The sequence below is a fragment of the Phoca vitulina genome, unplaced genomic scaffold, assembly GCF_004348235.1.
Source record: "Phoca vitulina isolate PV1807 unplaced genomic scaffold, GSC_HSeal_1.0 scaffold19, whole genome shotgun sequence".
Taxonomy (NCBI): Eukaryota; Metazoa; Chordata; class Mammalia; order Carnivora; family Phocidae; genus Phoca; species Phoca vitulina.
Window position 1 is genome coordinate 17602658 of NW_022589722.1, and position 21275 is coordinate 17623932.

The window sequence follows — 21275 nt, forward strand, 5'->3', positions numbered from 1 at the left end:
GTGTGGAGGGGTGTGTGTGTGTGTGGAGGGGTGTGTGTGTGGAGGGGTGTGTGTGTGTGGAGGGGTGTGTGTGTGTGTGTGGAGGGGTGTGTGTGTGGGGGTGTGTGTGTGTGTGTGTGGAGGTGTGTGTGTGTGTGTGTGGGGGTGTGTGTGTGTGTGTGGAGGGGTGTGTGTGTGTGGAGGGGTGTGTGTGTGTGTGTGTGTGTACCGAAGCCTGTTTGCTGTCCACTCGGACCGCCCTGCCGTGTATTAAATACCACAGACCGGGGGACTTCAACAACAGAAATGTATTTCCTCAGGGTTCTGGAGGTGGCAGTCCAAGATTCATGTGTCGGCAGGCTGGTTTCTCCTGAGGCCTGTCTCCTCAGCTTGCAGATGGCTGCCCCGTCGCCGAGTTCCTCACGTGGTCTCTCCTTTGTGTGCACGCACCCCAGGTGTCTCTTTTTGTGTCTAAATTTCCTCTTTTAAGGACACCAGTCAGATCTGGATTAGCACCCACCCTAACGGCCTGACTTTAGCTTTATCACCTCTTTAAAGGGCTCATCTCCAATTATAGGCACATTCTGAGGTACTGGGGGATTAGGACCTCAACATAGGAATTTTAGGGAGACCCAATTCAGCCCATAACAACTATTATGCCTAATTTTGGCAGAGATCTGTGTCTCTGGCATTTCAAGGGAGCCGAGGGCCATTGGGCTTCCCATAGAATCGATTGTGGGAATGTTATGAAGAAAGCAAGCCTTAGACCAAACCCTGCCTCATGCACATTTTCCAGCAAGGAGTCCCATAAGCCTTTGTTATATTTTGTGCTCGGAACCTGATGACGTCCCAGTTGTCTGTCCTCTCAGGTTCTCTGTACCTTGCATGGAAGTTTCCCTCAGGGCAGATGAGAAAGTTCTGGGGAAGCATTCAGCTAACTTTCTAGCTGGGTCAGGCCACAGAATCCTCTGAAAATGTTTGCTCCTAGACCAGGGGGGACTCTGGGCCAGGGTGTACTCTGAAAGATGTAGGTTTTGGCCTCAAATTTGTTGACAAAAAGCAGACAAGTCTAGCCAAACCACACATCTTGAACACCCCTCTCTTTTCCAGTGTGGAGTTATTTCCAGTATTCATTATGCTAAGTTTCCCACCTTCTGGTGCATGTGGGAGATAAAGATGGCGGATACGCTACTGGACGGCCAATGGGCAGTGAGCGTCTGATTGTTAGTTTGCAAATACTAACCATCACTGGCAGTGTGTGTTTCCTCTTTAGGGACCTTAGATGTTACCTGACTACACCGCCATTAACACGGACGTACGCTATGTCACACAGTTGTGCCGGAGTGTTTTGAGGTAAATTGCAGACAATATGAGATTTTGTCAGAAAACGTTACCATGTAAGTGTTTTGTCTTGAGCCTGTGCTATTCCCAGATGAAGTAGTATAAGCACAGTGATTTACATTTTTGAAAAGTTCAACAAAATCAAGAGAGGTATTGGGTTTGATGCTGCGTTTTTGTTATAGGTGAAGTCTTGAAACTTTTTTTTGGTAAACATTGGTCAGGGGAATTTGAGGAGTAGACACTGGGCAGCTTTCACCCTTTGAAAAGAGAGGGTGGATTCATCACAACAAGAACTGACATTCCGAAAAAATGTTTTAGTATGTACGATGGGTCTGAAGAGAAAACATTTAGATCTCAGGAATGCCTGCTTTTGAACTGTAGCCAGAATTCTAGAGTCAGGTTTGAGAAATAATAAAATATTGACTGCCGTTCAAAGAGAAAAGTACAGGGCAATCTTAAGCATAACCTGTCATTTTGCTTACATTTCACTCATTTCTCTAACTTGTTGAGAGCCCCCACTATGGACCAGGTGCTGTGCTGAGTATCAGGGTGTCCCTTGACTTTTTTGATCTGTCTTGGCATCAAGCTAAGTGGAGACAGTGTTTTTAATCACTTACTTGTTTATCCAGCAAATATTTCTGAGAGCCTGTTGCATTTAGGTATGGTCTTAAGCTCTCTGCAAGTATTCTCTCATTGTGTACATATGAAATGAGTAACCTGTTAGATTTCCCCCAGATACCGCCCTTCAGGACCATCAGAGACAATCCACCATACTCACCTCATTTGATCTAGACTTTTCTGAGAGTGACCTGGGATAGAATGGACAGGAGAAGTTAGCCAAAGCATACAAGTAAAATCTACATAATGAAGAGTTGTCCCCACCCTCATGATCTATTCTTTAGAATAGATCTGTACCATAGTTTACCTTAGTCCCCTCAAAATCCTTCAGAGCTTCCCATTGCACCTGGAATGAAATTCTTATCACTTACTAGGGTCTGCAGACCCAGCCTTTGCCCACCTTCATGACTGTCTTCTACAACTCTTGGTCTCACTTGCCGTGCTCCAGGTCTCTCCGCCTCAAGAACTGCCTCAGGGCCTTTGCATTTGCTGTTCCCACCACCTGGAATGCTGTTCTTCCTAAAGACTTTCTGATTCCATCATTCAGTCTCAGCTTCTGAGGTTACACGCTTACAGAGACTTCCCCTGACCATTTGGTCTAAAGAATTCTCCCTTACTACATTGCTCTCTTTAATTTTCTCCAGAGCAAGTATCACTTTCTGAAATTAGCTTTCTTCTTTTTCCTTGTTATCACCCATTTCCCCAATTAGAATAGAGGCTGACTGAGGGCAGAGCCTTTGTTTTTTCTCCTTGTATATCCCTGGCACACACTCCAGCGTCTGCTCCAAAGTAAGAACATGATAAACATTATTGTTGACTCATTGCGTGAGTAAATCCCTGATAATGCCCTTTGGAAGCTATGAGTAAAGAATGGAATTCCTCTTAAAGTTATACTTCTGGCTATTGAACGAGGCTTCTGGAACGAGATTCAGCTTGGAGATACCACCATGGGGCACGACATCAGTTGAACAGATTAAGGTTTTATTCACAAGAATCCAAGATAAAGCAGAGGAAACTTTCAAGTTGAAATCATATATATGCCTACCTATAACTCTCTTTCCCTCTCTCAGCCAAGTTAGATTTTCTTGACCAACAGAAGATCAGAAAGTGAAACGAGCCTGTCTTGGAAATGGTGTGGTCGAGCTCTGTGCTTCGCCAGCAGCCCGTGGAAGCCTTGGCCATCCCATTCATGGGGGGAGCCTCTGCTCTGGGTGTGCTTCAGAACCCGTGTCTAGCGGTGGGACAAGATCTTGATTGCTTGTTCATCAGAGGTGCTTGGGGAAAAGAGCTTTTTGCCTGGAACCAGGTAGCCGGGGGCTGTGTAATGGGCTCTTGAGTGTGGTTTCTCCAGCACACGTTTACTGAGTACCTGATAGATGCAGTGCTGCTGGGGGTGTACAGGCGAGTAAGACATGCTGGTTTGAAGTCTAGTGGCTTTGGAATGTCCATATGAGAGAGGGGGAGTAGCCTCTGCAGATGTGTCGGATGCTTCCTAAGTGGGAAAGGCGGGATTTAATTCCCTGGGAGACATGGGAGGAGAGCAGGCTTCAGGTTGGCTGTGGAGGGGTGATTGAAGGCCTGAGGGTTCGAGGAGTCAGCAAGGCTTCCCTCCTTCTTGCTCAGGCAGATGCTCATCGGGACTTAGGCTGGTGGGGAGGAACCTGGACGTAGGAAGACGTGGTTAAGGTCTGCGAAAGGCAGTCCCTTCCAAATCGTTTCAAGCCAATTGGTGTGAGGCTCCCCGGGGGGTGTATGTGTGCAGAAACGAGCTGTTTGTTATTCGTGACCCAGCCGCGGTATTAGGACTTGGGGCTACAGCCTGGTGGATAGAATTGGGCCGATTTCCCCAAATCTCCAACAGGGTCCCCTCTGCAGGGCTGCCGTGGAGCTGAAAGATGGACCCTGGAACTTGAGAGCTTGCTGGCTGGCTCCTCTGGCCGGGGCCTCCCTGGTGCCCACAGGCCTCGCTGCCTTGGAACCACACATCACGCATTAATGTTCCTTGTCATTGCTCCTCTTGGAACGGCTCAGTGCTAACACCTCCAAAATGAAAAATAGGGTCTCTGCTCCTGAGGATGTGATCATTGAGTTGGAGGCAGTTTCCCAGGGGAAGGATTTTTGTCTCGAAGTCTTAAAATAGAATCCGTTTTAAGGCACAATACTTCTTTTCAAGTTAACTTCTCAAAACTCCTCCGAGCCTGATCTCGTTAGCAGCTGACTCCTGATGCTGAGCCGCACCCCTTCTCTGAGCAATCTGTGGGCGTTAGTTCTGTGCCACCACGGATTCAGAACCCTCACACTGAGGGAGGGGTGGGGGGCTAGCTGGCTGACTTGGATGCGTCTAGAGTTCATGTTCTAAAACACAGAAACAACGCAGTTGTTTCTGTGTGGAGAGATTTAAAACCGTAATTAAAAAAAATTTTTTTAAATGGTGGTAGAAAAGCACATCACATAAAATTTCCATTTTCATTTACATTTCTATCTTCCATTTTTAAGTGTGCAATTCAGCAGTGTGAAGTATATTCACGTGGTTGTGCGATAGATCTCCAGAACTCTTGTCAGCCTGCAAAACTGTATCTGCTGAATGATGCCCTATAACCCCTTCTCCCCCACCCCATTCGACTTTCCCATCCCATGACTTCGACTACTTGAATACCACCTCCTAAAGTGGAATCTGACTGTATTTGTCTTGCTGTGACTGGCTTATTTCTCTTAGCACAATGTCCTGAAGGTTCATCCATGTCGTAGCAAGTGTCAGAATTCCCTTCCTTTTTAAGGCTGATATTCCGGTGTATGTATCTACCCCATTTAGCTCATCCATTCATCCATCGATGGACACATGGGTTGCTTCTGCCTCGTGGTTATTGTGAATAGTGGTGTTATGAACATGGGTCTGCAAATCTCTCCTTGAGATCCTGCTTTCAGTTCTTTTGGATAAGTAGCCAGAAGTGGGATCGCCGAATCATGGGGTAATTCCATTTGTAATTCTTTGAGGAACCTCCATACTGTTTTCTGTAGCAGCTGTGCCATTTTACATTCGCACTGACATGTGCATAAGGGTTCCAATTTCTCCACATCCTTGCCAACACTTGATTTCTGTGTTTTTGGTAACAGTCATCCTAATGGGCGTAAGGTGGTATCTGATTGTTACTTCATGTTGTCATCAATGCATAATTTAGTATTGACTGATAGGTCTTCTAAGCACTTTGTGTGACTAAATTCTCACCACGACTCTGTGAGGAGGGTTCCATTTTTACCCCATTTTACGGATGAGGAAATTGAAACTTAGAGAATTTAAGTAATTTACCCATGGTCGCACAGCTGGTGAGGGCCTGCATCTGAGTTTGAGCCTGGCTTTCATGGAATTCTCTCTTTCTTCCTCCCTAAGCTATAGAAAATCCACATCCAGAGCTGACCCGTATCAGGGTAGTAGGTAGTAGGTAATGAGATCTTTCCTGGAGAATGGAGTTCCTTGGTGGGCTCAGGAGTCATTAAGATTCCGGAATAAGACCCATGTCTCAGTCATCACGGAAGCCTTATGTAGCAGCCCAAAGCTGGGACGCCATGAACAGTAGCCAAGTCTCTTAAGCCCTTGGCTTGTGAAGGACTTTATACTTTTTTGGTTTCAGTTCCCATAACTCTTGAGTAAATAACAGAGGAAGTGAAGAAAGAGACACAATTCATTTTGAACATTTTTCATTGACATTGTTCAACTCCTGAATTTGGTTTCTAATCTGTGTGTGTGTGGGGGGGAATGTTGAATTAATGAGTTATTATTACATTACAGGGTTCATTCTTCGAGCCCCCAAATTTTCTGGAAAGCTGTGGAAGCTGTGGAATAAATGTCAAATATTTGGCTTAATTTTTGTTAATCTTTATCCTGTTTAATTTTGTTTTTTGATTAGGTATCATATTAGCCCCGTTTCCTTTAGGCACTGTTGCTGTGATTGGTGGCCATAATTCCCCATATCAGCTCTACTGTTTGTGTTGGATTATTGTATTAACTAACACTTCAAATTATATTAGGAAAAATACATTACGTTATGTCAAGTCAGAGGAGTGGTTGCACGCTCCCATCTGCTAATCCTATCAGTAAATAATGGCACAGGGTCATTCCAGCAGCGCCAATTAAATCTGTGGGGCCACTCCTCCACTCTCTGATAGGTTTTGTTTACATATTTCTGATTTTGGCACCATAAAACGAAGTCTCCATTAAGAAGTTGACTCAGAGACTAATCCTCTGAAACTTTTTTTCTTTTTTTTATACGAGACAAAGAAAATATGATGTGTCATTTCCTGCCACAAAATCCTAGACAGTTTGAAGGATGAGTTATAGGGCGTGTGCAGGGGCTCATTGAACGGGGGAGTGTGAAAGAACTTGCCATCCAGAAACAGCCCAATCACCATCTATCCCTCTCCCGGGCTCAGACCTACCTCTGTGGCTAGGCTTGTGGGTATTTGAACCGCATGGCACCTGGAGCTGTCATCTGGGACTTAGAAATGAGAACACTTGTAAAGGTTCAATGAGCTGAGGAACGTCGAGTGCCCGGCGTAATATGATCGTCACTTAACAGGTCAGTTACTGCCATTATCATTTGTTGGCGGCTGAATTGTGTGTCCCTCCCCCGACCTCCCCCCTCAAATTCCTATGTTGAAGCCCTAACCCCCGTGACTTCAGAATGGGACAGTATTTGGAAGTTGGGTCTTTAAAGAAGTGATTAAGTTAAAATGAAGTCCTATGGGTGGGCCCTAACCCAGTCTGACTGGTGTCTTTGTAAGAGGCAGTTTGGATACACACACTCACACGGGATAGACAAGTAGTACTCAACAAGTAGTTTCTTGGGAAGTTCCTGTTACAGTCATTTTCTGGGTTTTTTTGTGAGGGGCTGAAGTCTCTTGGTCTCCGCTAACCCCTCCCACCCTTTCCGAGGAGCTGGGTCAGCGATGGTGGCCGAGGTGGGGTGAAGAAGAGGAGGGTCATCCGGCCAAGCGTGATGAAGCCTGCTGCCCCCTCATCAGCTGTTTGCATGCGGACCTGGGCACCTGGCCCAGGGCCCCACCTTGCCCTGTGTCTGCTGCTGTTGGCAATCGTCCAGGTCCATCTTTTTGTCCCCTGCTTTGTTCGATCCTGTGGCTTCAGGGATGTTGGGCCTCATGTTTCTTCTTAATCACAGCGCCCATCTTTGGGGGGGTCTCCGCTCCCTCCTGGTCTGTGTGTGGGTCCAATGTACGCTTCCCCACTTCCCCAAGCATCTGGGTCCATTTTATTTTAAAGGCTTTACTGCCAACCTATAGTGAGAAACAGGCAGATAGAATGGGAAGTGACTAGGTTTTAGGGGGATCTTAAACCACCAGGGTGGGATTAACTTCAACCCCATGAAAAACCAGAAGAACAAAGGGATGTGGGCATGAAGGATGGGGATGGTGTTAATGTCTCCTGACCGGAATAATCTACTGTGGAGTTCGGTTCACAGGAGAGCCAATTCTTCAAAGATGCTTTTATTGGAAACTTCCCTAAGAGACCCTTTCCATTGAAGATTTTAGCCAATTTCACTTCTGGGTGATCTGACTTGTCGGCAAGGGGTCTTGGTTGTTTGTGCAGCTCTTAATGATTTCCAAGAAAGTCCATTCCGGCAGATGTGGGAAGGATTCAGTTCAAAGAGCTGGGGTACTTGAGTTAGCCATTGATTTTAATAGTCTTTCACAGCTGATAACATTGTTGGGGGGTTTCTTTTAGGAAACTTTTAATATAATGGTTTGCAGGTGGCTGGAGGGAGGAGTTCTTTTTGTTTTATATCCTTTCCCAGCAATAGGAAGAGAGAGAGAGAGAGAGGTGATTCAGTTTTGAATATCATCTCATCATTTCTTGATCCTTTTAACTCCTTTTCAACATGGCCACCACTCTCCCACTCTATAAACTTCAGTGGCTCACTATTGCCAGCCTGTCTTCTTTTCCTCCCAGAGCTAGTTTAATGTAGGTCTCCCTGTCTGGTCCATGGTTCTTGTTTTTAATTCACCTGGATCTGAAAGAATAGAGCAAGCACTCAGCAAGGATGTATTGATTGGTCTTTTCTTCAGGGGAAGGAAGGAGTGTTAGGTTTTTCATTCATTTCTTACAGGCTGTTAGAGAAGCAGGCAGTTAGTTTTGATTTACTCTTCTGTGCCTGGGCTTTCTGTAGAGGCCAAGGTGGGTGGGGATGGGGGTGAGGGGTTGGGGTTTTTGGGGTGAGGCCTGTGACCCACCATTGGATCCCCAACAGTTGAGGTGGAAATGCTGTACCCTCCTTCTGGTCTGAGTGAGGGTGGGAAGGGATGAATTGGGGGACCCCATGGCCAGATGCCTGGGCTGTACTCTGCCCCGCCCTCCCCCACCCACCCCCAAGCCTGGAGCAGCAGTTGCTTGTTGGGTTATTAACTTTATGCAGTCCTGGGACCAACTGTACATTTTTTAACCTTGGCTTCTGCAAGAAAACACCGAGGAGGAAGACATGGAGAAAACGTGCCCTGACAAATGGCTCCAGATCCATGGTGGTGGTTCATGAGAGCTTCATGAGTATGGAGAAGGCATTATTATGTAAATCAAATAGACACTTAGCTCTGGACTGCAGGTAGCTCGATGCTGGAGAGTTCAGCCCCACCCCCCCCAAAAAAAAAGACAGGAAAGGGAATCATCAAAAACAGGGGTGGGTTCTCCGGGGCCTCTGCCTCCTGCCACTGCTGGGGTCCTCTCATTCTGATCCCCTTTCTCTCTTGCTGTCTTCCCTTGGCCCCCCGTGGCCATGATGCTGCCCCCAGTGGGTCTAGGGCATCCTCGGAGCCCCTGTCCCCGTGCCGCCAGCCCGGGGCCCAGCGGGGAAGTGCTCTATAAACTATGTTTTGATGGCACTAAATAAGATTCATACAGCTTTGCAGTATTTGAGTGTGGATTTTTAATCTGGCACCCCAGGTGACCTGTAAGCTCCTTTTATTTTTCCCTGCAGCTGTCTTCTGAGATACATTTGCTGGGCCTTGTTAATGGTTTGTTTTTTTCCGCTTTGATTTATTAGATTAGAAGCTCAGTTCCTGGCCTCCCCCCTCCTTGGGAGAAGTTCTTGCTTTGTCTCCATAAAACGTTGCTGTTGGGCCTTTTCCTGGCTTATTACTTTGCATTAATACCTGGCAGCTTATCTGAGTTCGCCTTTTATTTCCTTAACGTACAATAGTGCCTCCCCTTTGGAGGATGCAGCTTGCAAAGGGTTTATTGGCCTCTCATTTTTTACATTGGGAGGTATCAGTCCCAGCCTAGGGATAAGCAGCACGGGGAATTTTAAATGGTTTGCTCTAAGCCACGTGGCTAATCAGGGGTAAAATGAACCAAGGATACTAGAAATGAATGAGCAAGGAAGAAGGCACATGAACTTGTGACATCTTCTGCTCTTTGGCTTGTGACCAATATGAGACCAATTTGTTTTTAGCTAGGTGTTTCTCTCTGAAGTGGGTAGAAAAGATTATGTGAGCTAAGAAAGGAGCCATCCATCAACAGGAAAGCGAGGGATATGCTTTCCCCCCAAAACCCATTTAGTAGAGGGATTACCAGTTCCTTACCTGGGGGGTTTCCGTTGGGTAGCAGAGCAGGCAGCTTTGGCCCTGGGTTGGTGTGGGATTCCTCCACAGGGTTTTGGCTTTCAATGCATCGGATCCTCTGAAAGAAATAAGAATGGTTGCATCAGGCTGGCCGATTAGTCTGCTGACTTTAGGGAATACGTTGAGAGGAGGTTCCTCAGGCTCCCATATCTGTAGGGTCCTGGGTGGGAAGGTAGGTTTGCTCCCTAGGGCCCAGGACCTGATGTTAAGGGCACTTCATTTCCCTCAGAGTCCTTGAGGATCGGAGGGGCTGAGTTCCTCAGCCTCAGGGGGACAGGCATAAAAGCTGAACAGCTTTCCAGAGCATTCTGGAATGAGAGGTAAAACATGGGTCTGGGGACGGAGTACAGAGTTGTTCAGATAGGACCACCCTCCTGGTGTTCACAGCTGGGCCATGAGCCCAGTTCTGTTGTTTGCAGATTTTGTGTCCTTAACCATAAAGCCTGCTGCCTGGGAGCCATCGGGGAATCAGCCACATGGCTGGCTACTGCTGATTTTAGGGTAGGGCACGGCTCTGAGCAAACAGCATAACTTTCCCTCTTCTCTGCCAGCATGCGGGCAGGCAGAGGCTCCTAGCTCCAGCTCAGCACACCCCTGCTCCCTGCTTCTCTTCTCTTAGCCCCTCTGCGTGCCTCGTTTTTAGAACAGACCGGGTTGACCAGATACTTCAATTAACGAAGACATCCACTTGTTGTAATAAGTACCTGTTGGTTGCTGTGGGGCAAAAAATACCGGCCCCAAAACACAACAGCTCAGGTCTTCCCTTTAGACTGCTGGTAATTTAATAGGGTGGAGATAATTTGTGCGTGATAATTTATTTCCATCGCCTCTGCAACCAGCCTTAACTTTTCACCCCCACCCCCTGCGTGTGTGAAACAACTAACAAGTAAGCTAGCTGGGAGACAGCTCTGGGTGCTAAATTGGGTAGCGACAGACGTTTGGCACTTCAGCGATCAAGTGCAAAAAGTATCTGATCAGAGCTTCTCACGCTGCAGTCAGCAAGTCTGGGGCAGTGGCTAGGAGTCTGCCTTTCTAACAAGCTCCCAGGTGATGCTGCCGGTCTGAGGTGTACCCTTGGGGTAGTGAGGTGTTAACAGATTAGGTACTAGCCATAGATTTAGATAAGGTAATACAAGGTCCAAGCTACAAGGGAGAAGGAGCTGTTGGCATACGGGACTAATATGCCTTTCCAAACATTCTCAGGGTGGTGAGTGGCCCTGGCTAGCCTGCGTGCAAACCCCACCGTTGCCACTTCCTAGGTGTGTAACTTTGGTGTCAGAGTCTGCTCCGGCTGCTATAACAGAATCCAGAAGGAGGGGCTTATGAACCACAGAAGTTTGTTTCTCACAGTCTGGGGGCCGGACGTCTGAGATCATGGTGCCAGTATGGTTGGGTGAGGGCCTTCTTTCTGGTTCATAGCCGATGCCTTCTAGCCGTGTCTGTACCTGATAGAAGGGGCTAGACATCTCCCCGGAACCTCTTTTGTAAGGGCACTCATCCCATTCTGGAGGGCTCCCCCCACATGACTGAAGCACCTCCCAAAGGCCCCACCAACTAATACCATCATCTTTGGGAGTTAGGATTTAAACATATGAATTTGGGCGGGGGGAAGGGGACCCCAAAATCCAGACCATAAAACTGGGGCAAGTCATTAACCCTGCCAGAACCTTGTTGCCCACCTGCAAACTGGGGTAGGTAATTACTACCCACCTTCAGAAGTGTGTATGTTTGGGAATAAAAGAGCAAGCCCCTGTAACTGGTTAGAACAGCTCCAGGCCCATACAGAGCAGCCAAGAGCTAAGTCTTTCCATTCTCTCACCTGGGCGCGCCTCGACTTGACGGGGCCTGACCAGTGAGACTGCGGGCCCTGGGTCTCTAGCAGGCACAGCAGGACGGGGGACCTGGTTCATGGCAGGGCTGCCTTGACCCTTCCTGGGAATCCCGGCCACCAGCGGTGACTGGTCTTGGCACCCGGCACCCATTAGGACTTGTTCCCTTTCTCTGTGGCCAGAGATTGCTTCAGGAACTGACCAGAAAAGCCAAGGACGGGCTGTAACTGAATGGATGAGGATTTAAAGGGTGGGGGAGGGGAGAAAATTCTTGTGGGGAGAGGAAAAAGAAGTCATTGGGTGGATTCTTGAATGAAAAATGGTGAAGTGCTTTGGGCTCAGACAGTCCCTCAGTTGTTTTGCTGTGGGCCAAGGCCTTGAGCATCGTAACTTGGCATTGAACTCTGGGGATTGCAGCTCAGTTCCCGGGGCCAGGCGGTGTGGCAGAGGGGGCTTCTGCGCACACCTTTGGAGTGTTGGCTGAATTGGAGAGCTGGTGCCTAAAGGTCCCTTCAGACACAGCAGACAAAAGAAAGCAACAAGATGGGGCTGTCTTAAGAAAGAGGCCAGGGGTGCCTGGGTGGCTCAGTCATTAAGCATCTGCCTTTGGCTCAGGTCATGATCCCAGGGTCCTGGGATGGAGCCCCGCATCGGGCTCCCTGCTCAGCGGGAAGCCTGCTTCTCCCTCTCCCACTCCCCCTGCTTGTGTTCCCTCTCTCACTGTGTCTCTCTCTGTCAAATAAATAAAATCTTAAAAAAAAAAAAAAAAAGAAAGAGCCCAGATCTCTTCCCACCATGGATTCTGGGGGTCCTGGAATGAACTGCTTTTGGGCTCTGAGCCTCAGTTTCTCCTCATCTGTAACAGATGTGGCCAGCCTCCCTGAAGCGACGAAGGAAGTGCCTCACACGTTCAATGTACCTGGTAAATGTCAGCTTTTCTTTCTGGCTCTGCAGAGATCCTTCCACTGAGTTTGCCCCAATCAGGAAGATGGCTCTGGGCTCTCTGGCTGTCTTACTGGGGCGGGGGGGGGGGGGGGGGGGGGGGGGGGGGGGATATGTACCTCCTACCCCCCAGGGCAGCATCCTTGTAATCATCGTCTTGCTGTGAGGATAGTTGATGATTGCAAAGGACTTGCCCCTCCGGGCCACGTTGGTACCTCATGCAGCTTTGCAGCTGCAGAAAAGTCTTGTGTCTGTGCCTCATTCCCCATGACCGCACTTGGCTGGAGCAGCCCTGCCCGCCCCCCACCCCCAACTCGATCCAGCTGTGTTAATGTAATTAGTGGAGTTAGGCAGCAATGGCACGTGTGCTTAAAAAAATCAGACACCACGGTGCTGCCTTTGGTACCGCTGAGTGCCATCCCTGCGGAGGCCACCTCAGCGTGCCCAAAGCACCTGCCTGGGGGGGGGTGTGTGGTGTGTGTGTGCGTGTGTGTGTGCGCGGTTCATGCAGGTTGGATCACAGCTTGTGGCAGCCTGACGACTCTCGGGGTGATCTGGTTTCTTCGAGTCGGCTGTCAGTCACATGGCTGGGTGGGGAGGAGGCCTGAGTCACTCGAATTTAGGATGCTTTGGAATGTTCTAGTCTAATAACTTCCTAAAAGCCAACTCATGGATGAGGTACATTAGGATCTCTTGAGGAGCTTTTTTAAAAAGCAGATTCCAGGGCCCCATTTGGAGGTTCTTACTTAGTAGATCTGGAATGGTTGGGTCGGGCACAATTCCCAGGTGATTCTCGTGTGCTGTGAGGTTGGGCGAAGCCCCGCGCTAGTCCAGCCTTCTTGGTGCTGGGGCTGGACACAGAGGAGCAAATCTGTGATTGTCACCTTCTGTTTCACGGGGCAGTCAGTGACCGATCTAGAGCCAAACACTGTCCTTGGAACTCAGAGTTTCTTTTTTTTGGCGTGCAGACGCCAATGAGACAGGCCTCTGTAATTTTTGCATACAAACCGCTGGTCTGTGCCAGAAATTTAGCCCCGCAGAAGCGTGCTCTAGTCTAACCAGGGCTCTCAGCTGGGGACTGTTCTGTTCTCTCTGGGGACACTGGGCACTGCTGGAAGTATTTCTGGTCCTCATGACTTGGGGAGGAAGGAGAGTTACTACTGGCGTCTAGTGGGTGGAAACCAGGGATGCAGCTAAACGTCCTGCCCTGCACAGGACAGTCCCCAGAGCAAAGAAGCATCCAGCCCCGAAAGCCAGTAGTGCTGAGGCTGAGAAACCCTGGTCTGGGTGAATGCTTTGCAGATTTAACAGGGCACCCGCTCCTGACTTCATAGGCCTGAGATTCTGCATTTCTAACAAGCTCCTGGTGATGTGGATGCTTCTGGGGACCACACTGCATAGCAGGGGTTTTTAGAGGAGTGGATTTTTAGAGGAATGGATTTCACAGTGACTGGGGTGTGGGCTGGAGTCACAGCTCTCCTACTGAGCTGGCTGTGTGACCTTGGGCAAATTACTTAACCTCTGTAAACTGCAATTTCTTTATCTGTAAAATGGGGATAATATTCCTTGGAGTCAGATAACATCTGGAAAGAGCTTGGCACTTCTCGGCTTTCGCGAGCCCTCGATAAGCATAGCTGTTATTGTCATTACTATTATTATCTGCTTAGCCACTCAGCTTTGTCCACCGGTGCATTATTTACCTACTTTGTGCCTAATGCTTTGCTAAAATAGGACCAGTTGGGAGGAGATATGAAGGATTATCTCTGTGATGGTGAATTTTACAGATAACTAATGTCATTTTTACTCCCCATTCGCCCCACCCTCGGGCACTGGGTGGGAATTGAGGTTGGATAAGAGATGTGACGTTGGCTCTGTCCTTCCCATCCCCAAAACACCGCGCGGGCACTACACTCACTCACCATAAGTGACTATGGAGAGAATTTCCTAAAAGTCAGGTGTTCTCATTCTGATCATGGCTTTAGGGATCACAGAGATGCATAGACATCCAGTGTCGCGGGCACTCGGAACTCTGAATGTCATCTTGCATAGGAGTATTTCAGAGCAGGCTCAGAAGGTGGGGTGGATCTTTGTTCAAAGCCCCGCAGTGCTTCGCATTAGCCACATGGCCTGGGAGTTATTTAATAATGCAAAGCCTCTGTTTTCCCATCTCTAAAATGGCAGAAAAGTCGTACCTGCTTGTGGAGCTGCAGAGAGGCGGATGTACGTGCCTTGCTAACTGCGGGCCAGTGTTGCCCCCGTCCCGCCGCTTAGGGTTGTCCCTGGGAAGGCTGTGTTCAAGTGTCCGTGCGTTCAGCCCCGCGGGAGGCTTACCGTGGACAGAGCTTGTAGGCTTCCCTCAGGTAGGCTAATTCATTCGGGCTGCCTTGCGGACGAGCGCCCCAGGTTAGAGTGGTCGCCTTCCGTCCCGTGGCGATCGGCGAGGTCGGGAAACGCGCCGGCGACCTGGCTGGGCCGAGGGGTAGAGGACACAGTAACTCCGAGAGTCGGCCTGACGGACCTCTTACTTTGGCAGAGGCTCATGCTCTCCTTGCCAAGTCATCGTCGTCGTTCGTTACTTAGAGGTGTTGGGGGGCGGAGCGGGGGGGGACAGGAGAGGGAACATACACAGCCGGCTGTCACAACAGCTGCCCTGCACATGGGGGTAAGCTGGAAGCCGGGCGGAAGCCGGGCGGAAGCCGGGCGGAAGCCGGAAGTGGAGGCGAGGGAGCTGAGCGCGAGGCCGGTGCCACAGGCACTACTCCTGCAGATTTCCTGGTGAGTGTGAAAAGACGCTGCTGCTGCCAAGCTGGAAAGCCTGGCAGGGGTGAGCGTGGGGCGGGGAGTGGTGGAGAGGAAACCCCTGCGTGCTCCAGGTGCTGGCCCTGAGGAGGCCTCTTTGGAGGTGCCGGTGTAGTGCCGGGAAGGGCAGGCCGAGCTCGGTGTGCAGGCTCCCTCCGCTTGGTGCACAGCTCCTGGGAGAGCAGACAGCCTCCACGGCTGTCAGTGCGAACTCAATGGCTAGAGGAGGGTGGGTGCCGCCAGTTAGCAGGGTACCGAGGATCCCTTCTCCCAGCCCGGAGGGCCCCGCTGGGGAGCCTGGGCAGAGCGCTTTGCCTCCTACTGATAAAGAGTCAACTCTGGGGCGCCTGGGTGGCTCAGTCGGTTAAGCATCTGCCTTCGGCTCAAGTCAAGGTCCCAGGGTCCTGGGATCGAGCCCCGCATCGGGCTCCTTGCTCAGCGGGAGCCTGCTTCTCCTGCTCCCTCTACTGTTTCCCCTGCTTGCGCTCTCTGGTACTCTCTCTGTCAAATAAATAAAAGCTTAAAAAAAAAAAAAAGAATCAACTCTTACTGCTTTATTGAGAGAAGTTGAGATGGATAAGAGCGAAGGCCATAGAGCCCCTGCCTGCTTTCCAGTTCCAGCTTTGCCAGGTACCAGCTGTGTAACCTTGATGAATTCACTTTACCTCTCTGTGCCTCGGTTTCTCTGTCTGTAAAAGGGGAACGAGGACGATAGTGCTCTATCAGTTATTGCCACAATAGGGCTGCCTAGCAAGCAAGCAACCCCTAAGCCTCAGCAGCACAGGATGATTGTTGATTGTTCACATATCTGGGTGCTCTTGCCTAGCTTTGCTCATACGTCTGAGGCTCACTGATCCAGAATGGCCTTGGCCGGCATGACCGAGGTGGTTCGACTGTGTTCTACAGGCCACTCATCCACGGGCAGGGTAGCCCAGGCAAGTTCTCACGGGTGCAGCAAAGGTGCCGTGGCCAGGAAGCCACGCAGCAAGCCACGCTTTTAAATCCACTGCAGGATGTTTGCTGACGACCCGTTGACCAGAGCAAGTCACATGGCCGAGCTCGGAACGTGGGGCACAATGCCCTGCCCAGGAGGACATGCCAAGTTCCAAGGCCAAAGGAGCACATCAGGGAGGAGTGAAGAAATGGGGCCATTTTTGTAATTTACCACAATTACTAGCCTCACAGTTTCATATACAAGCAAACCCTCACCCACCCAATTATCGTTCTTAGGATGTAGGATGACATGATTGGTTTTTTGTGGATATGCTGATCTTGTGAGAAGAGACGGTGGTGGGTAAATAAGTCTCTTGTGATTACTTGTGTGGTGGGACAGTCCTTCTAATGGCTGAGCCGTCATTACGGCCGACACTGCCCCCATCACCACCATTCCTCACCGCTGGGACCACCGTGACCGCTCCCAGCACTCCTGTCACCGCCACAGCTGCCTCTCCCACCACCGTCAGCACAGCCAGAATTAGAATCATCCTTCAGACTTGGCCAGATCATATTCTTCATGATGACTTCCCTAACCAGCTTCCCTCAAGGAAGGAGCAGCACTCCACTGTTTCGTAGCTCGCCCGGGATTCTGTGACGTCGTGCTGTGGTTGACGTACGTTGTTTGCTGATGGGTCTCCTCTTCGCCCCTCTCAAAGGGGGCAGGAAACATGTCTCTGTGCCGGAGTGTCTAGAGAAGAACCTAGCTTAGAGTGGGTACTCGGTACCTGTTGGGGACTATGGACAGGGGAGTTTTACCCCACTCTTGTGATACCCTTGTTCTAAGACCAAAGACTGTGGGAGAAGCCCCCCAGACTGCTAGGGGTTCAGGGGTGCATAATAAAAGTCACCTTCACAAGTGGCACAGGACACTGGATTCCATGGATCCAGACCCAGAGGGACTCTAACTTAGATACTTATGATGGACTCTTCATGATTGCCTGTGTTAACACTAGCTTCTGTAACCTACATCCCCAAATCCTGAGAATGAACACAAGCTTATTTCTCACTTATGCAACAGTCTAGCATAGGTGTTCTCGTTGGGCACCTGTCATCCATTTGGTGTTTCAGGGCCCCAGACTTCTTCCCTCTTGTTGATCTGCCCTTTAAAACGTAGCACTCCCAAGGTCACGCTGAAGGTCATCTGCTCTTTTAGGCAGCTGAATTGGGCCTGGAATTGGGTCCTACCACTTCTCCTTTCATTCTGCTGGCCAGAGCTTGGTCTCAGTGGGGCAGAGAAATGTATTTAGCTATACATTCATTTTCTGTTTAGCAAGACCCCTCACAACAGTGTTTATGCAAGAGATATGTAGCATTCTTCTTCTCCTTTTTTTTTTTTTGTAACACCTCTATCTGATTTTTCATTTTAAAGCCAGTCTTAACCAAGTCTTACTTACATTTCATGCAACCTTGGGTCCTAGTCTGCAGCTCTGTAATAAAATGGGGATCTTCGAATCAGGAAGGTGTGGTTGGAGACTGCGTTGCCGTTTATAGTTTATGCATGGTGAAGATAAGAGTGTTGTTCTATGTTCTTCCTAGAACCAGTTAATTATTATTATTATTTTTTTAAGTAATCTCTATTCCCAAAGTGGGGCTGGAACTCACAAGCCTGAGATCAAGAGTTGTGTGGTTTACCAACTGAGCCAGCTAGGTGCACCAGAACCCAGTTAATTTTTAGGCTAAAAGTTTATATGGTTGTTGGCTGGCAGCTGCAGAGTACACAGCACCCATCTTGCTGGTTTAGAATCTTTGAGTTGAGGGATGGCCAAATAGGCTTTCAGGAGCAGAATGGAATCTGCAGGGAGTTGGCAACTATTGAATTCAGTGACTACAGCAAAACTTTGCTCCTTTCTTCTCATTGTGGAAACACTGTTTATACAGCATGTCGCCCATAATCAATACAAGAGAGACATTAATGAAGAGAATCTCTTGTTTGGCAGACAATGCTTTCCCTTTGTTGGGACTGAGCTGCTCAGCTAATTTCCTGGGAGTGTATTTATGAGAAGTCAGTTTGTGATTCTTGCAAGTTGATATGTGAGGTTCTTGATTTTTTTTTAAGAGAGGAGTCAACAACCCAGTGTGTTATTGTCAAGTATTTTGGTAGCTTGTAATTTGAGGAATGTACCCATGAGAGTGCCTCGTTTCATAGCTTTGGGGAATTTGTACATACTTTTCAATGGGTGAGGTTGACAGGGGGCTTTCAACCTCTTGTGTTAGATGTGAAACTACCATAAATCCCAGCATCAGGGGAGATGAATATTTTAGACTTGTGGAATTTCACCGAGAGAAAGAAGTTGGACAAAATGCTGGAGCAGTTTGGGGCAACCCTGGGGTGAATCAGCCTTCACCTTATGGAGTTTACAGCCTAAATTCCCTCCCCTCTTCAAAAGCAATTTTTGTTGGTCTTGTTACTAATAGAATGTCTCCTCCCCTGTGCCGGTGTTCCCTTCACTTCCCTTCTGGAGCACAGGGGCTCACTTCCTTCCATCACTTAGGAAATTCTGTTTCGCGTCCTCTATTTGTGGGGCTGCCCTACAAAACTTACTTGGAACTTGGAAATCAGGATGCCCATTTCTGCCTTCTTGCTGTCTCTCAAAGAAGGGTTGAGCTGTATGTTGTCATAGTGTCTTCCTGATGTTCTCCCAGGTCTTCTCTTTTTTCATTTAGTTTGAAGCTACAGAATGTAGTAGTAAGTGCAGTGGACGGTCGGTGGACAGCTGGACCTCGTATGGCCAATTTCTTGGCTTTTGGATAGTTAGTTGAATGTGATGTCACCTTGTCTTGATCATGAAATGGTTTTGAAAAATAACATTTTGGGAACAGAGATGTTCTGGCTGATAAGTTTTCTAGTCAGTAGAAGAGAATGACCTTGGCCAGAATCTGTAACCTTGAATTATTTAGCCTTGTTGAGCCTCATTTTCTTCTCTAAGAGACTAGGTGTGCTAATGCTTCCTTATTAGGGTTTTGGGGAGGATGTGTCTGAGGTTTCTTGACTGTAATGAACATACAGAGGACTCAGTATGTGGTAACTACTATTAATTATTATTATATATAAAATCACTATTGGTGAGAGACTTTAAAATAAATAAAATGATATGGACTATCAGAAGCAGTGATTTTCTAGAAGGATTTTATTTTGTAATCATTTGCAGCATCCTTTGTGGAAGCAAATCCAGAGCAGCTAGTACCTGTGGTACCCTGTAGGGCTCCTATAATTTACAGAATCAGTTTCATAAATATTTATTATCAAGTGCCTGTGATGACGGTTCAGACACTATGCGTGGAGCTATTTGGTTAAAAAGGTTGGGCAGAGTGAACATGATAATACAGAGTGCTTCCTCCACCGTCTTATAGTTAGAGTGACCTTGTGCCCTGGTTTGCCCTGGACAGTCCTGGTTTATTGCCGTGGTCCTGGCATAATTATTAATAGTGCCCCTTTCATTTCAGAAGTGTCCCGGTTTGGGAAATCAATTTTATGGTCACCAATATAGTCAATTATTGAGGCAGAAGGAGTTTCTTGAGAAAAGGACTATTTAAGCTCTCTGAACAGGACGGAGCACAATGAAAACTGTTCCTCAGCAAGTTGAATCCCGGCTAGATGGTTAGCTGTAGGACCAGAGAGGAGGAGGCAGAGGGGAAGGCATTTTGGAGACAGACCAAGGCAAACACCACCAGTGTCAGTGACAGAAACCCAGCTGGAGATACCATCTTGAATTCCAGAGTGTGAAGAGCCAGCCTGAGGTGTCCAGGCTTTCTTGTTTAGGATTCATCCATTAGCCCATCCCACATGTTTTCATTGAGATCCTATTAGGCTTAAATCTTTGCCTTAGAATTCCCTAGCAAAAGGATTTGGGGAGTAAGGAGCAAGAGAGGGGTCTACTGCTTCAGATGCTGAACTAGGTCATTACTCTGGTTTCTATGGTCATTTTCTTTCTGGATCTAGGTGTACAGGTCCTGAGGGGTGAAGCTCAGGGCTTTTGCAATTCCACTAGTGCTTCGTAATAACCTGATTCCTTGGGGGTGGGGGAGAGCAGGGTAGTTAGCCCTTCCCCAACATAGTGCTTGAAATGGGGGGGGCTTTGCTTGCTTTTTTGTCTTGTGCATACTGAGAGAACATTGGTTGCAATAGATTTGGGGAGCATTTTAAGGTGTTAATGTACATATATTCAGAGGTTCTTTCTTTCTTTCTTTCTTTTTTAAGATTTTATTTATTTATTTGACAGAGAGAGACACAGTGAGAGAGGGAACACAAGCAGGTGGAGTGTGAGAGGGAGAAGCAGACTCCCCGCTGCGCAGGGGAACCTGACGCAGGGCTCGATCCCAGGACCCCGGGATCATGACCTGAGCCAAAGGCAGACGCTAAACTGACTGAGCCACCCAGGCGCCCATCAGAGGTTATTTCTAAGACAGTAATTATGAAGAATGCAGCTCAGATTTCTTGGATTTTGGATGTGAATTTTTCCCCAAGTGTTTACCTTTGGTTTTGAGAGTCTTAATTACCATTTGGGGACTGTCTGTGAAATGAAGGTGGAAAAAGGGTCATGCCTGGCTTAGGTATTAAAATATAAGCCCTGCGTGTTTATTATGAAGGCTTCACCTTTCGAGTTCCTATTTGCCATCCTGGGCAGCACAACCGATTTTGTGTGTTGTTAACTTCTTCCTGTAACACTGGAGGGCAGGAGGCTACCGGTATCCACACTGTCTTTCTCCAAGGCAAGTGGAACAGCCATCTGGGCTGGGGGGGTGAACGCACAGCTGCCCTCTTGTCGATCTGGTGTTTGTATTTTAATTCAAAAATCTTTGCTGATTCCAATGCTCACTTCACTGGGATTCTCCCTGCTCACTCTCTGAAATGAATAATGGATTAATTGAGGGCCTTGTATCCATTTCGGACAAGGCTTTGTGACAATCTTTTAAGTGCAGAAAGAATTCTAGTGTTAGAGTCAGAGGCCAGGGCTCTGCAACCTCAGATAAGTCATATCAGGCCTCTGTGTCTTCAGGGGTAAACTGAGGCAGAGAAGGACATGAAGGACCACCCTCCTGGGGATGCTATGAAGAAGATAACAATTGCACAAGGACTCCGGGCCGTCCTTTTTGAATAAATCACCAAAATTCGTGAAGATCTAGAACAAAGGTGAGCAAACTATGGCC

The 21275-nt window shown here is 48.3% G+C and overlaps 1 protein-coding gene across 5 annotated transcripts in view; it reads left to right on the forward strand.

Moving 5' to 3' along the window:
* CHST11 (carbohydrate sulfotransferase 11) overlaps nucleotides 1-21275 on the forward strand; it is a 256844-nt gene that overhangs the window by 24761 nt on the left and 210808 nt on the right. The window contains exons 1-2 of one of the 5 annotated variants that reach the window (XM_032416364.1): nucleotides 12453-15107; nucleotides 21125-21258. The exons of 2 other annotated variants lie outside the window; for them this stretch is intronic. The gene's annotated coding sequence lies outside the window, so the exon portion shown is untranslated. Of the gene's footprint in view, nucleotides 1-12452; nucleotides 15108-20456; nucleotides 21259-21275 lie in introns of those variants that run through there. 2 more of the 5 variants (XM_032416365.1, XM_032416363.1) reach the window with 2 other exon arrangements.